This window comes from Lepeophtheirus salmonis, chromosome 4, assembly GCF_016086655.4.
Source record: "Lepeophtheirus salmonis chromosome 4, UVic_Lsal_1.4, whole genome shotgun sequence".
Classification (NCBI taxonomy): domain Eukaryota; kingdom Metazoa; phylum Arthropoda; class Copepoda; order Siphonostomatoida; family Caligidae; genus Lepeophtheirus; species Lepeophtheirus salmonis.
In genome coordinates this window covers 27,342,487-27,356,402 of record NC_052134.2, presented here as the reverse complement: position 1 = coordinate 27,356,402, position 13,916 = coordinate 27,342,487, and the positions used below count along the sequence as shown (strand labels likewise).

The window sequence follows — 13,916 nt, the reverse complement described above, 5'->3', positions numbered from 1 at the left end:
AATGGGACTTCAGTCATAAATAAGGATTCACACAACACTGGAAATGTGTACCAAAATAATAATAAATACTCGTATACTCTAGTTTATAAGCTATAATTATTGAATTAAATGTCTTAAATCGAGAAAAACTCTTAAGATTTTTGTTCCATTGTTTTGTCAACTCATGAATTTGTTTTTGTTTTTAATTTTGATTTATGATTAATAATTCATTGTTAGATAATATTTTTTCCAAAAAGATACTTCATTTATGACGAATATAATTGTTCAAAGTTACACGTACATATATACAGGGTTGGGTTGCAAAACGTGGGATATTATTTGATGATAACTTTCTCATAAATATATGAAGCTTTAGTGATTATTGTTTGAAATTCTGATTTAACCATCCTTTGTGTGTAAACAAACAATGGCTAACATTTCGTCATCTCGTGATCATGAGTTAGCAAAAAGCCAAAAGGGAGTGCATCTCAAATGCTTTACATACTGATTTTGAGGATAAAAAAGAATTATGGACATTGCAAAGTGCTACAAGTGCCTGGTTTCTAAGGTGGTCAAGATGAAAAATGATGGGAAGGCCTCTCTAGCATAGCAGAAAATGGAGAGTACAATTTGATCGGGGATCGGAGTTCCTGTCTAGCTTAGAGAGAAAGATCAAAGAGACCGCACTGCACCACACCTTGGCTGATAGGACCATCAGGTGGCCCGTGAAGGGCTACTTGGGATTGTCTTCATACATGAGAACCCCACACCACAATCTGAAAGAGTTCATAAAGGCAAGGAGGCTCGAACGTGCACATTTTTTTAATCAAAACTGTACGCCGTTTAATTTAATCTTATCCCTGAAAAACTACTAAATTAGGTAGACATCACTGGTCGTTTGGTGCCTTCAATGAATATTTTTTAGGCTGTGTTAGATAAGTTTACATTAAAAGTTATTTTTGACGAAAATTTATTTTTATGATATAGGCACTTAATACTTGACAACCTTGAAAGTAACTTCATCTTTTAAAGTAAATAATTATCTTTTTTTTTACATTTTAGAAACGTTGATATTAACTTTTTAGTTAATATTTTAGTGAACCTTCTTTTTATATCACGGTGAGTAAACTGGGTACACGTATTTAAATACATAATAAATATTTGAAAAATTATAATAATTATATGATTTAGATATTGTATTATTATATATACATTTATATTCATATCATAATCCATTCATTTTTCACTTGTAAATATTATTTACAATGCTAAATATGAAAATATAATATGGAAGCAAAAAAATTATTATTTTAAAATCATCTTAACAATATGAGTTTGGAGATCAACAAAGTATAATTTTTAATTTCATAGTAAAATTATTAAATTTCTATAGGATAGATATTTTGGAAATTAAATGAGTACCTACTGGATTTTGTTGAGGATTTGTGCATTATTATGATATCCTTTTTCAATAATGGAGGATTAATAAAGAATCAAACAAACTCCGCCATAATATAATCGAAATCAAATATGGAGATTTAATAGTTTCAACATTGTCTAATCTTACAAGCTGTTGTAAGATTATTGGAGTTTAACTAATCACAAAATATTTTCTTATCTGATATTTTATCCGATATAATTAAAGAAATATATTTCGATCCGTCATTTTATCCGATACAATTAAAGAATATTTTTTAATTGAGTATTCCGATTTAATATGATATTTTACAAATCATTATATATACCCTTAACAAAAAAATGGTATAATATATAAATGAATAAAATTTAAATAATAAATTCCGTGAGAAAATTATTATATGAAGAGCAAAAAACTCATTTTTTTTGTTGGTTATAATGTGATTACTCTTAAATTTATATGAAAAGTTTATCGTCACATTTTCTTATATAGAAAAAAGAGAAACGAGACTTTCTATAAAAAATAATATATTCATACTAGTTATAACGGAGAATAAATATGGATCTACTTTTGTAAAAAAAAATGAAGATGTATTTTATATAACTTTTACTTTGGAATAAGGCTTTTATTATCCAGTCAACTTCTACCGATCATTATTGAGATATGATTGAAAATATGAATACTTAAAATTTTTTAAAGTGATCAGCCAAGGGACATGGGACCTACAACCCATTGTTCATGGTCAAAAAATTCAAAAGATCAAAGACTTATAAAAATGCAAAAATAAAGATAAGATAAGCCATTAATTCAATACCTAAGTAATTAAATAAAAAAATAAGTCTACATAATTTTTTAAGAACTCATTTGTGCCCATAATTGAAAATAATCATTGGATAAAACTCAATAAAAGCTGTCCATCGAAAGGACTTTATGTGTCCTCTCATTCTCTGATAATTTTTTTGTGGGAGAACTATTTAAAAATCCAAGAATACAAAGAAAACGTCATAAGGAAATTAAAATACAATGATGTTCTTATCATATTTAATTTAAATCTCATAATATTTAGCAATATGTAAGTCAAAGACATCAAATAGGTTCAAGACAAAAGTGACAGAAATAAATAATAGAGATAAAACACCAAGAACGAAACGTCAAACTGAATGTTCTCGAAATGTTATATGGCTATGCTTATTTTTCACATTTGGCCGTGAACATAGAATAGTGACATTAAATTATACTCAATCTAATACCTTTTTATGAAATCAATATGAATTTGAAATACTACTCTTAAAAACTTACTTTTAATTTTCCATAATATAATCAAAAAATAAATGTACCTACTTTTCTCTATAATTGAAAGTGCATTGTACATAAAAATGTAAAGTGAAGTCTTTCTAAAGTGGAATAAAATTTATATAAAATATGGAAAGTAGTCAAAAATTTAGAAATTTATAGAAAATAGTAAATAAAATTAGTTGTTTTTAAGACGATATCAAATATGGGGCACATTGTCATTAACAAGTTAATTAGATATATAATATCAACTAACAAAATTCACGAAATACTAAGTAATAAGCCCCCCACAGTTCATGTTTTTTTCCCAGTAAAATGGGAAAATAATTTCCTGTTTTAATTTTCCCTAATGAGTTTCTTATTTAAGGAATGTACAAACGTAATTTAAGATGTTAGAAACACATATTTCTTCGTTGATTCATTTTAATAATTCAAGAATTAAAATAGAAGAAGATACTTTGTACACTATAATAGGAATTATAATAATATTTTTAATAAATAAGTCCACAATAATCGAAGCTGGATTCTATCATTTTGAAAGGATTACTATGAGTATATGATTCATGAAGTATTTATTATTTCTATCAAACTCAAAATTTTACAGAAACAGAACAATTAACCTTAAACAGTTTCCAATGAAGGATACACCATATACATAGCTTATTGAGATCACATCTTGAATGAAATCTATTCTGTACTACTTCAATAGTTGTTTAAGTCTGTTACTCCATTAGTCAACAAATATTAATGAAATCTTGCAAACATTTTGCATGTAGCATCGAACGTGTAACAGGGTGCACTGTATATAGGGATCCCTGATGTAAATCATATATATATCGATATATATCAATATAGTTAACTTTGTTTTTATCGGTGCAATCCATATGTCATTTTTTAGTATAGATACTTTATCTTCGAGATAAGAATGCAAATCATATTTTTAAAGAAAGTATATACTTAAAGTTGTATAAAAAGGGGGGGGGATGGGAAGTACTTTATATAAAAAAAACAATGGAATGTGAGATAAACTTTAGCAATGAACAAATATACTCCCTGGATTATTATGCCATATTTTAATAAATCTTGAGGTGTTTTTATCATTAGGATATAATACATAATTAATGAGTTACTATGTATGCCTTGGGTTCTGAAAAATGATAAGTAAAACTGAGAATTTGTAGGGTAGTTATCTTCAATGTTATAAAAATAATTTTTTTCTGCTTGTCGATTTCTAAAATTCTGGGCAGTTACAGATACTACCACTAGTATTTTAGAACATAAATATCTAACTTAAAAGAACCTGTTATAATCAATTTATGAATCTAGGTATATACACAAACTATGTGAGCAGTAATTTTGAACTATTGACGACCTCTCCTGTTGGTTTAGCAGCCTTGAATTTCTTTAACTACCCTTTCACATCCTTCTGTTGGTAGATGTGTGGCTTTTGTTTGCATATTAAACAATATCATCATAAAAATTTATTAATTAATAATCTATGATGAAGAATATCTTTGAAAACCAGAAACTGTTCTAATTCCAATTTTTTGTGAATTCATGCTTTAAATTAGCAGCATGTGTGTCAGTTCTGCTATTATTGATTTTTTTTACTTTTGGAAATGTACATAGTACGTTAAAGCAGTGGTTTCTAAACTTTTTTCAGTTCGACCTTTAAAATATGTTGTTAGACAATGTAAAGATTATTTGTTTTAGAAACAATCACAATATCAGACTAGAGCAACGATTTCCACCTCGTTATAATCAATGATATGTATCAGAAGAAGATACGGTTGTCAGAGAAGATTTGCAGCTTTAAGACCGTGTCCTGGGAGACTACGAAAAAATGAGCGACGTAAGCAAGGAAAACTATAAAGCTCAGTCCAGTTGAAGTAACCTTGAGTGGGAATAGAAAGATGACAGCGTTGGCAATTGTCTATTCATATACTTTTTTTAGTCTATTGAATACAAAACAGTAAGCATTACATAATCCCTCACAGGACTTAAATCCTTGGAGTTATATATCTACCTCAAACGGATATCAAGCCAAGTTATAAGAAGCATAATGAGTCATTTATATGCTCCTTCAACCAATTTTCAAGTGTTAGTCTCGAGAATGAAATATTACATTTCTATATATAACTTCATTTTTAATAATTGTCTTAAGTGGTATGTATCAAAGAATATAAATATCAAAACTCTACAGGGTGTACAGAAATCAAAGCAACTTCAAATAATACTTCGATGTATTTATATAATGGCCATTTATTAATAACATATTTTTTTCAGAAAATAACTCTAATTAATTTACCTATATGAAATATATAGGATATGAAGAATACTTATTACCCATACAATAAACAATGCCTATACGTATATATTAAATATAATTTTATGTTGAAATGTTCTAAGTGGTCATTTCAGCGAAATATCAGTTTGGCAAATTTTCCTTTGCTGAAATGTCGGCAAAAATGTTTCAGGCTAATTGTCTACTCAAGATATATTTCCTAGCATAAAACTTAGTATATTGTTAACTGAAAAAGGTTGATGGGAATTAGAAATGTCAAGGTTCTTACATAATGTTTAGCAGATTACATCTGGTTAATACTCAAAGGATAACAGATTTTAGTGGGTCTTTATTAAATTTTTGGCGGTTTTTATTCGGGTTATATTTTTGGAATTGGTTTGCAGTTCGGATTTGATACTTTATAATAGGTTGTAAACATTTACGGGCAAAAATAAGAGAAAAGAATAAAACGAATGATAAATTATATTTGATAGCTCCATAACAGAGCCAAATGAAATTTTACCTACCAAATAACTGCTATAGCTAAAATTTATTAAATTAACATTTAATCTAATTAATTAAATAGATATTTATTTAATTATTTAACTCAAGTATTTAAGTACTTATGGCTGTTAAGTAAAAAAAATGAAAATACGTTTTCCCTTTTGCTTCAAAATTATTTTTTTTACGCATAAAAATCATAAATATATATTTCTACATATGTTCAATATATCATGATTAAACTATCTTTATACTTTTATAATATAAAAAAATACCTATAATTAATTTTAAATGTAGGAAAAAGAAGGCCAAATATAGTATCCATGTCAAAACTTTCCCGACACTTTTTTCTCTCGAAAATACTTATAATCTAGTTTTGATTGTAATTTTTTTATATCAATATTAATATTCTTAGTTTAATATATTAAAAAATTATATATATTATAAAGATATATCATATAAGAATTTTAATATTTGTTTCTTACTCCTATTAATTTACCCAATGTACATAATGATCATATAATTATAATTATTTTTTTATCTACCGCCAGCATTAATGATTTTAACCTATTAAGTGAGGGAGTAGATCAGGTTGCCAACTAAAAAATTTATTATTATCTTTCATGTACCAGGAAAAAGTTTTTATTTATGTCTTTATAAGTATAATGAAAAAAAAGGACAAAAAAATTAACTTTTAACTCCTTAGAAAAATACAATATCCTGTAGTAATAAATTTTGGTTATATATTAAGTAATTTGAATAAATAATCAATAATGTATCAATACTGATAAAACAAAGTTTGAGTTTCTGGCTGAAAAGTCATTTTTGAATGTGTGCTCAATTCTAAAAGTAGGTTCACAGTATTTATTGCCAAAATTTTAGGAAATAATAATATAAGAAGAGGAAAGGAATAAGATATGATTTGGAAATGCGTGAGTAAGAACATCAGTAAACCAACTTTTAGAACGGTGAAACTACTTGATCAAAGGAATAACAATTTTATAGTGAGCGAGTGTAGCTCGGTTCCTCATATTAAAAAATAAAATAAAAGGGGAGTCCATATAAAAAATAATATGCATAATAAAAGACAGAATGAAAAGTATTCTATACAAAAAACGTGGCTTGTGATCATAGCTTACCTTATAATTAATTTAACGGAGATTCAAGGATCTATGAGAGTGACGTGTGTTTTATAAACTCACGGAGGTATCTTTCCCAGGATATTTCGTCTTCACTTCATTAGATTAAATTATTGAAGAGCTCCTTGAGGATGCTGTGTTGTGACACCATTTGGTAAGAATATTGTGAAAAATAATCTAATCACATTAATGAGTCTTCCGATGCCGATTGATCTTTCTCTAATTATCTTGAAACATGAAAGAAAAACTTAGCTACAAAGGCAATTAAAAATAGAACTACTATTCATCGTAAGTGATAAGTACATGGAAAATTTCCTTGTAAGCCCATAACTAACTTGGTTGAAATTATCATATTTGTAAAGCTAAAGTTAAATCAGAGTATTATTTAAAGAGTTCGTGTTTCCCCTTCATATAAAAATATATGAGTTATTGATCTGGATAAAGAGTTGGATATAGTGTTGCTTTGCCCATGAATAAGATCTCCAATTTTCCTGTATGCTCAAGTTCAAAAAATTGTTCCAATATTCGGAAAAATTGTACTTTATTTCAGAACAAAATTGGATTGAGTTTGCCAGGTTTTCTTTTTGTATTGTTTTTTAGTAATTAAAATTTGAAATGGGAATATATTTGAAAATGATTACTGGAAACGCAAATACTATTGTTCAAATTAAAGAATGTAAGACTGTAGTCGAAATTTTTTCGATCTATGATACAGATATCCTATCTTTTTCTGAACTGAGGTATCTAAAATTAATTTAGGGTGATTGTTTCTAATCAAGTATAATATAATTCCGGAAGCAGCGAACAGAAATACAGGAAATTATCCTACGAGGGGAATTATGATTGTAATTAAGAAGAAAGGGGACTCCAAACTAATAGCAACGGATGGAGAAGGGAATACGTCATTAGACTCTGCATCATAAAGAACAAAGGATAAGGAAATATTCATCTATGGACCCAACAATGACGATCCATAATTTTATGAATCACTCTATTCCAAATTCATGTCGGATGAAAATATAGAAAATAAGGAACTAATGGAGCTGAGAGACATGACTTTATTCAGGGATCAGGGGAGAGATACAGAATCTAATAATTGTGAAAATTTTCACCATTCTATTTATCCTGCCTTTTTTACCTTTTCACAGAAGTCAATACTTTTTTCTTTGAATTATTCTTATCCTATTTTCTTACGTCATAGTTGCAGGGATGTCACTATTGCAAGAGTGTAAGAAGAAGGTAGGAGCGAGACGTATGGTATTACTGATCCTCATTAATATCAGCTCCCTGTTATATGAGTGGGAGGAAGAGAAAATGAATACCTGCTGTTCAAGGAGAATCTTCTTCATATCGAATAGCATTGGTGCGGAGAAAATATTATAATTATATTTAAATTCATATATATTTACTTCATTATGCATTTTGAAAACAATTTACAAAATAGATAGGGGATCATGCCTACTTCAGATGAAGAAGTTAATTACATGACGGCCAATTAAATCATAGAAGGAAATATTATATAATCATTGTATTTTTATATATAACACTAGAACGACGGATGGTAGCAACCCCCTTTAAACAACCGTGGATATCAAAAATGATACCTGTTTATTTTTTCAATATATGTATCTGTAAAGATATTTTGTTTTGCAAATGATGATAGACCTTGGACTTCCTTCAAAATGTGTGTGTTTTTTTGTCTACACCGGCAGAATTCCCTCTAATTCCTATTTGTGCTAAATTGTGTTATCTTTGCCAACATGTATTGATTCTCCTAATAAGTTGGTTGATTTATTCTTCGAAGAAAGCGGAAGTTGACTCACTTGATTGCATCCTAACATTTCTTGACATGTTAAATATACAAATGTGTTGTCAATATATATATATAGTGTGTTGCAAAACTAATAATGGTATTTAACAAAATTTCTCACCGACAGGCTTGTCAAAAACATAAGAATAGTGACCAGAAGAACTATTGAGGTGATTGAACATATCATTCATCTTGTTCCAAATTGAAATAATTACCTTCAGAATTTGAGAACGATGTAGACACAAAATAATGTCTTATTTCATCAATGGATATTTTGTAAATAAGAAATTGAATCATGATTCCTTGTTCAGCCAAATTTATTTATATTTATATAAGGAAGGTACATACAAGGTCCATTCTTGTCTGACCTTGCTTGAGCCGTTTCATACAGAATCGTGGGACAAAAACATTATTTGAAATGATTGGATATCAAATATGATACCCGCGTCTGTCTAAGTAATGTTCACTATATCAACGAAACGATTACTCATATTAAGTAATCGTTTTGTTTTTATTGTTAATAGAAATTTTGAACAAATATAATCAAGAAGTTTCTTACAATATTTCATTGAATACTAAATGGGTATCAAAAATGATACCCTCATTGTTCTAGTGTTAAATTATGAAACTACCTTGAAAGAAGAAGAAAAAAAAGGACATATTATTTCACTTTTATTTAGAGTCAAAGTGAAATAACCATTTGAATAACTAAATTTTTCTAATTTTATGCAAGTTTAGAAGCTATTAATTTCCTCTCCTAGTGAAAATGAATGAATTTCTAAAATTCCTTTTATTGTAATGTTCTTATTATGTATGTTTGTGGGTTTTTTTATATTGATAACATATTTATTTCTTCATAGATAATGATTATGTTTGTCTATTCGGTAGAGAATAAATATTAAAAAATTAAATTAAATTCTGAACAAAAAAGTCGAAAGAGCAAATGCATCAACTATTTGTTTTCCTTTTTTAATTTGTAAACTCTCTTTTTTTTCTTTTTTCTTAACAAAAATGAAATCCTTAACGGACAATAATCTTCAAGATGATTTGTCTATTCTATCTTATACTAAGCATCATTCCTTTACGTACATAAGTTTATAAAATATTTCTAAAAAAACGGCAGTAGATTTTTTAAGCAATCTCAAGAAGGTTTTTTTATTTTCCAAAACTGTTAACACTATTATTTTATTCTCAAAGACAAGAAATCATAATATTAAATAATAACTGGTGCGAGTGCACATGAATGAGAAATTTCTCAGGAGTTATAAGTGTAAGTCCTTGCTGGAACTTGAGTAAAATTTAGATCCGACATAAGAGTTACTCCATTTTTTTTTTTTTTCTTGGTCTATGGAAGTTATATACGTTAAAAATATTTCGAAATTAAAATGTTAATTTATATAACATTATATATGTATTTTTATACTAAATAGACAAGATTACTATAAACATGGTAAACAGATAATGTACATTATTATATGTATATTCTATAAAATATGTCCGTAGGAATAAAGCAAACATTAATATAATCCTAAGAATTCATATTAAAATTATAACAGCAAAAAAAAAGTGCAACAATACCTAAACTTTCAATGCTAATAAAAAAAAAGACGACATTGAACTTTTGAGGTGCAGAACTTCTTAAACTGTCTATTGATGCTTATCAAGTGAGGAAGAAACTTCCTATTGTTATTCGAACTTGAAGGGTATCAGCAAATAAGATTCCCGCATATTTCCACGATAGACCATCCAGATAAGGGATTTAGATGGTGAATACTGAATACCTTACAGCGGTCCCCCAAAAAATAGCTCTGAGTTATTCCTTTCTGACTGGCTTGCCTTCAGTTAACATCCCAGCTATTCTACTTTTACGGCTCGAGAGAGCAAACTCCAAGACGCATGTCTTTGTTGGAGTATTAGTGACATTTGATCTGACCCCGAATAATGGCAGAAGAGTTACGAACTTATCCTGTAGTCCAGATATGTTAAGGGAAATAAATTATTTCATAATGAAAAGACCAGGACAGAAGCAAAAGTATGTATTGCTGTATTAAATAATTTCCCACAATCTTTGGAAGGAGCATAAAAAATAGACATCCGGTTGAGATTTGAAATTGCAAAGTAAAACTTTTTTTGTATCGCAATTGAGCTCTTAATTCTCTTTTTCCATGATTTGGGTAGGTTTAAAACTTTTAAAAACTTTTTGCATATTTCGTCTGCATCTTCCTTAACATTTGATTCAAAAGACATTCTCAAATGCCACGGAATGGGAATTATATGAAGTTCTGCGGATTTTATGAGTGGGTAAAAAAAGTGACCACAGTTAAACATTGAGTTATTGCCTAAATCGTAAATCGAAATAATATTATTTGATAAAGTTAACCATTCCAACTTTCTGGGTTCTACAATGTTTTTAAAATAAAACTTCTTTTGCAATTTTGTCTCGCCAGGTTAATGGTCGAGGACGATGAAAAAGACGGTATTCCTTTCTATAAAATCTTTTGAATTGCTGCTAAAGATTGAGAAAATTTCTCCAGATGATTATTTCTGAAATCCGTTCCAAGCATTAGCCATGTGTAACACGGACTTGATGAGATAGTGGATCGCCACTCAACGTTCAAATGTCGCGTAAGATCAATTGAAACATTTTGATATATTTTAGGGATTATTCTAGCGAACAGAGATAGTCCTCCTCTGATAAGAGATTTTCACCAAGAGGAGATTGCTGAATTAACATAATTATCCAGAAACATTTAATTCGTAAAAGAGGCAATGTTTCTGTCACATCCCAATCCAAGAATTTCAATTGCTCCCCTAACAGCACAATCTGAAATTTGAGAATCTTTATCAAGATTCCATTACCAATAGGAAGAATCGTGGTATTTTTATTGTTGATTTTTAAACCGTTTCTTTTTTCATATTTTTTTAAGTGGCCCATTACAATCTCAATCTGTTTAGTTAATTGTCTTTCAGATTTAGCCTCTAACATTAACGTGATGCCATAAACGTACATATCAATTATATGTTATGACTTCCCAAAATCAACCCAACCCCCCTAAATTTCTTTAAAATAAAACGTGCAGGATCGTTTATCCCAGCAACAAATAGTAAGGAAGCTGAAGGACAGCCTTGCCGACCACTCTTTTTTTAAAGCTATAGGGTCAGTTTTCCTATCACCCATAGAGATAACTGATGTTCCATTGAAGAGAAGAGCTCTAACAGGATGTAAGTATTTATTAAGAAGGAGTTTTTTTACTGCCTTCAATGCATGGCCATGTAGAATTGAATCAAAAGCTTTGTTGAAGTCAAAAGCAATTATAAGCTCGAAAAGTTATGCACAATCTCAATGGTAGATTGTACATTCCTTGAAAGGTCAGAAATCTTCTTCTCCTGAGGAAAACTTTTTGATCCCTTCCTATTTTGGAATTTAAAATTGGTTCAATTTCAGTTGCCAGAACACCAGAAAAAATTCTGTAGTTCTCATTGAGCACTGTAATTGGACTCCAATTGGTCTCCAATTATTAATGTCCGTCGCCACACCTTCCTTAGGAATAAGAGCAATCCGGCCTTTAGTAACGGATATTGGAAGTTTCCCATAGATTTCCATGGACTTTCAGTTGGACTAAGTAGGGAACTAGCTCATTTACACATTGGGTAAAAATCCTTCCAGCATTACTATCGGGTCCAAAAGCATTATTACCATTAAAATGCTTTGTTATGTATTTGGAAATAAGATATTCATTAAAATTGGTAATGGTTCCTGACTTAGATCGAAGGAAAATTAGCACTATCACCACCAATAAGCCTTTGGAAGTGCGTATGGAAGAGTTTTAAAATTTCTTGTGGCTCAGTGATTGTTAGGCCAATTTTAATAATGTTCTTGATCATAGTAGTCGATCGATATTTTCGGACCAAATTTTTTGTCTTATGACGGATTAGTTTCCAATATGTTTTTTTCTTTGTATTCAGGTAAGAAATAGGTTTACAGTATCTTTTGTAATTGTTCGTAAAAATAGAGAACTAATTCATAAAAGTTCTTCAAACTCCTTATGGAACAGTGAAGTTTTTCTCTTTTTTTCTAAAAGTATATTGTATGGTGGTGGATCTAAATGTGTAAAAAATAAATTACTGATCTTTTTTGGATAAAAAGAAAAATTATATTTATGATTAATCGTGTTTGTAGTATTTTGATAAAAATTTGAAGGAACTTCTTCTCTTCCTTGGGATTGTTCAGGAGGTATATCAGGCAGGCGCTTAGACATACGTGTTGATATTTAATAAAAATAAGATCTATTGAACTTCTTCTCTTACCTTTTCGATGACGAATGATTAGAATGAATATATAAAAACTGTCTATTTAGACAACTGAATAACAGAACGATGTTCTCACGATCCCGAAAAAGACAAAATTAGTCTTTAGAGATACACTGACACACCGAACAATTAATGTAAAAATCACTTAAATCCACAAAAATTAAAATATTTAACACAGCTATGAAGCGTAAATGACTGCACACGACAAATACAGAAACACAAATAATCACTGTTTATGTCTGAAATATAAAAGATAATATTGGATGCTATCATAGAAAACTTTTCCTTTGTTATCATGTGATATATTTGAACTTTGAACTAAAATTGTCACAATCATTTATAAATTTTCTTTATTGGAGAATAAAATAACATCATCAAAGAAGATTTCCACAAATGGACAAAAAATAATTTTGTATTTTTATTTCAAAATCGGAAGTATTCAAGCAATTTTTACGTTCTTATTATTATCTAAAATATTGAAAAACATATCATTTAAATTTTATGTTTTTTTGTTATATTTTTAGGTTCGCTTAAAATATTTTAATATTCTTACATAATAGGTTATATATAGCTTTTACTGAAAACAATATTTTGCCCTTTATTTTTAGTAACCATTATATTTTCAAAAATGAGATGGTCAGAAGAGCCTGCGGCCAGTTCAGAGGCCGTATTGAGGCCGTTATTGATGCCAACGGTGATTATATCGAATGAATTGCTACTCTATACCTATATGCTCGTCATGGTTTTAATTTTCATTAAAAAAAGTTAAAAAATGTATATTTTGTGTGGTTTTTTGTAGAAAAATATTTTGGCAACAATTTGATCCCCGCTCCCTGAATATGTAGTTTTTTTTTTTCAAACAATATTATTAACTCTAATTTAATTTAATTTATGATAAGTTCGATTTTTAACTACTGCAACTGTCCCTCACTACGGGTTCAGTTGCAACATTTAATATGTTGAATTTAAATGTAATCTTTTTAAACTGCTAACTAGTAGGTATAACTTACAAATAGATTTAAAGAGTAGCAGATATTTTTTTATATTTTGGATTAAATTTTAGTTTCCTAAGTAAAACCAGCTCTAAATAATTGAGGAAAAAACAAAAATTGATGCAACTCTTAAACATACTATCAAGAATAACATAGATTTACCTTATTCATGGCGCTGTCCTACATACAT

The 13,916-nt window shown here is 28.8% G+C and overlaps 1 long non-coding RNA gene across 2 annotated transcripts in view; it reads right to left on the bottom strand.

The window, feature by feature from the left end:
* LOC121116945 (uncharacterized) overlaps window positions 1–12,938 on the bottom strand; it is a 59,742-nt gene extending 46,804 nt beyond the window's left edge. For both annotated transcript variants that reach the window (XR_011779755.1, XR_005863986.2), the window contains exons 1-2: window positions 12,732–12,938; window positions 6,614–6,840 (exon numbers count right to left, since the gene is read on the bottom strand). This is a non-coding gene — a long non-coding RNA (uncharacterized lncRNA). The remainder of the gene's footprint in view (window positions 1–6,613; window positions 6,841–12,731) is intronic.
* Between the last annotated feature and the right edge of the window lie 978 nt (window positions 12,939–13,916).